A 4,103-nucleotide genomic window follows, 5' to 3' on the forward strand; every position below is an offset into this window, starting at 1 on the left:
AAACTTATTTCTCACAGAGCCTTTAGTGTCAGTTGGTTCTACAATTGTAACCTCAAAACAGAACTTGTGACTGTAATAACGCCACTAACATAATAAATGAAGAGCAAACCAATAGACGGCAGAGAGAGCTGCTGAAAGCAGAGCAAGGCAAAAGCTTCTTTGAGGTCCTGTAAAGGACATACAGCATACAGTAAACGGAGTCATCTCACTTTATGTCCAGAGGGGTAGCTTTTCTTGGCACACAGGAATGAACAGCCACTTCAGCGGACACAACGTTAGTGTTAGTTTTCTTGTCATGTTCCTTGTTGCCTTGAGTGGTTTATTTCAACTCTTTGCAATCCAATTTTGGATCTGGGGTTTCCTAGGGGGGCTCTCTCTTTCTGCCATTATACAATGGCGCCATCTACTGGCTTAGAGCCAGTACTGCAGTATGTGACATGCCGAAGAGGCCCCACACAACTGAGCAGCTGGCAATATACAGTAAGAATACCCTACTGGACGTCTTCCGACATCGGAGCTGTATAGGCTTCAATCAGAATGTTGGAAGACGTCAGACAGTGGATTGGGTTAAAGGGAAACTGTCATCAATTTCAAACATATTAAACTGCCCACAGTGACACAATACTCGAAGGGGTTTTCCGAGTAATTCCTTTTATACAGTTTTGGGCACCCCATGCCCCAAACTATATGAAAGAAGTATACTCACTGCAGTGCCGGACTGCCGTTTCAGTAGTCCTGCACTGTAGAATCTGACAGGTGACATCACCTGGACAGAAGGCCTGGTGATGTCCCGTAAACCTAATATAGAAGCCCAGAGGCCTGTTTACTGGTGACATCACTGATGACGTCTCTGTCCGGCCTATATAGGCTTCAGCGGTCATGTGGGTAAGCGCACGTGACCATTCCTGCCAACATAAACAGTGGACCAGAGCACTGGCGGTGGGGAAGCAGCGTGCAGCGGGAGGTGAGTATGTGTGTTTTTTTAATTTACACACACCTTGTCCCCCCACTGCTAACGATGTTAACCCCTTAACGACACAGGACATAAGGTTATGTCCTGCAGCAGAAGGGTATGCATGAAGAGAGATCACGCGGTGATCATTACAAGTTCTTGTTAACTTTGAGGACTAAAAAAAAAAAAAGTAAAAATAAGATTAATAAAGTTTTACTAATTATTTAAAAAAGTGATAAAAATAAAAAAACAACCTTTTGCCATATTTATAATAGAAGAATCGAAATAATAAAACAAAAATACATATTTGGTATTGTTGTGTGCATAAAAGTCCGATCTATTAAAGTAACACATTATTCACCCCATACAGTGAACGTAGTCACAAAAAAGAACGTAAAAAATTAGCTTTTTCGGTCACCCTGTCTACAAGAAAACTTGAATAAAAAGCAATCCAAAAGTCTTGGGTACTCCAAAATGGTACCAACGAAAACTACAGGATGTCCTGCAAAAAAATGAGATGTTGCACAACTATGTCGATGGAAAAATAAAAAAGTTATGGCTGTCAGAAAATGGTGGCAGAAAATAATTTTTAAAAATTTTATATTTTTGAAAAAAAAAAAAAAATAGTACAGCAAAAAAGAAAACTATATAAATTTGGTATCGTAGTATTCGTACTGACCCATAGAATCAAGTTATCAGGTCATTTTTGTTGCAGTGTGTACACTGTAGAAACAAAACGCACCCACTGATTGCGGAATTTTTTTTTCTTCATTTCACTCCCCTAAGAATTTTTTTAAAGGTTTTTCAGTATATTATATGGTACATAATATAGTACCATTGAAAAATACAACTCCTCCCGCAAAAATCAAGCCCTCAGACATCGACGTTCATGAATAAATAAAAGTTACAATTTTTTAAAAAGGAGGAGGAAAAAACGAAAATGAAAAAAAAAGGGGACGTCCGTAAGGGATTACAGCTGTAGGAAAAAATCCTTTAAATTTTAAGTACTTAAAGGGGTATTCCGGTGATTCTAAGTGAAAGTTATATGCTTCATAAGGCGATAACATAATAGTTTTTCAATATAATAACCCTTTACCAGTGATCTCCCCTCCGCTTAGTTCTCCATAGATATCCAATGGTTACGACCTGTACACTCCGCTGTTTTACTGGTTGGGCATGCTCAGTGCCCTCAAATTTTGTAATGTCACCACTGCCAGTTTCTGATGAGTGCATTCATGACCATACAAATGGGCATTGAGGGAGATGTAGTTTTTGCACTCCCTGACAGCTATTTTAAATAACTATAAAAATATGAAGTTAGCAGGAAAGCGGCACTGGTGCGGGTCGGCAGCAAAAGTTACAGGAGTTCAATTTGATGTTTTAAAAGGACATTTGGAATAATAATGCAATAAGTGGAAAAATTAGGGAAATGTTGAAAATTTTGCCCAGTCTCCGGAATACCCCCTTAGGCACTGCTGTTAACAAAAACTTATTTTGTTATGGCTCCTGATAAAGTCATATCTGAAGAAATAGCATTTTAACTTTTTCCCGCACTACGTGCAAATGGATGCAGACTGGTCCGGTGGTCTCCCCTCTCTGCTGGTGTAATGAGGATAATGTCAGAGAGATCATCCACATCCAGTCGGCGAACTCCCGGAGCATGCACAGGATTTGAATCGCTCCATGGATGATGTCTCTGACGTCATCCATGTCCCACTAGCAGAAAAGGGTGTTTTTATCAAGAAGGCTTTAGCCCGCGGAGATGGGTCGGCCCCCCACTGGACTGGTCTGCATCCATTTGCATGCGGTGCAGGAAAATTTTAACCCTTTCCAATCCAATTTGTTTCCTGGCTTTCCTTGTATCCTGTTTTTTTTGTATCTGCTGGCTAAAGCCAGTACTGCATGAGGTGACACGTTTGATAGGCTTCGACAACAGAGAGGCTGGCAGTATACAGTAAGAGAACCCCGACGGACGTCTTCCAACATCGGAGCAGTACAGCCCTAAATCATAATGTCTTTAGATGTCAGACAGTGGATTGGAAAGGGTTAAAACTATTTCTCCAGGTATGATTTCTTCAGGAGACATGACATAAAATAAGTTTTAGAAACAGTTGTGCTTTAGTATTGTGTTGCTGTAGATCGCACATGTCAAACGCGAGGCCCGCGGGCCAAATTCGTCCCGCTGCCTCATTTTCTGTGGCTTGCTGGTTGTGCATCAAAACTAACAGGAATGCTACTCACTCCACCTGCAGCTCCAGTCCAGCAGCGGTAGTGCAGTCTGTGACCACTGACCAATCCCCTCCCATGTCTGCATGCGCCGCACTAAGAGATTAGTGGTCCCAGACTCAGCAGCAGTAATAGGGAGGTTGCTATTACTACTGGGACCTCTATGGGGGCTATTGTTACTGCAGGGGCCACTATGATGGTCACTATTATTACTGGGGCCACTATTAAGGCTGGTTCACATGGGTGTAAGCGCATTTGGGTCCATGTTTTTTAAACACGCCCATGTTTTTATGTACGCACATACATTGCATATTTGAACAGTCAAAAAGGGCCGCAGAGAAGCTCATTGAAATAGTGCGCAAATTCCCTGTGTATTCACTGCGTATATGTGCCCGCTCAGTCATTTTAATGGCCTTTTGTGGTGCGTAATACACACCCAAATAGGTCATGCCGTGTATTTTTTGACGTGATCATATATAGCATGAAAAAGAATACTCATGTTAACGAACCTATTAAAATCAAAGGGTACTATTCAATGCGTATAACGTGCACAAAAACCGTGAGTGATTTAGTGCGCGAAATACGCGCTGCAATGCAGCAAATAGGACAGGCAGCATGAGATTTTGAGCACGTGAAATACACGGTGCAAAAACGCTCGTGTGATAGGCCTCATGGATTTACCTCCTGCTTTTTCCCTTATGTTCAGTTTACTGTCTCTTCTAGACGTGTAACAGACAAAAGTGTATGCAAATTACAGATTGTACAATGCCTCGGCAGCGCCACCTATTAGAGGGTAGCTTTCCTACAAGTCAATGTCCGACTTTTTAACGGGTCTTGTAACAGGAACATAAGCCAAAACCAAAGTAAAAAGTGTATTACGCATAAATAACCACAAGGGGGCAGCTGTGTAGAGGGAAACTGTTCC

The sequence above is a fragment of the Eleutherodactylus coqui genome, chromosome 1 (genome assembly GCF_035609145.1).
Source record: "Eleutherodactylus coqui strain aEleCoq1 chromosome 1, aEleCoq1.hap1, whole genome shotgun sequence".
NCBI lineage: Eukaryota > Metazoa > Chordata > Amphibia > Anura > Eleutherodactylidae > Eleutherodactylus > Eleutherodactylus coqui.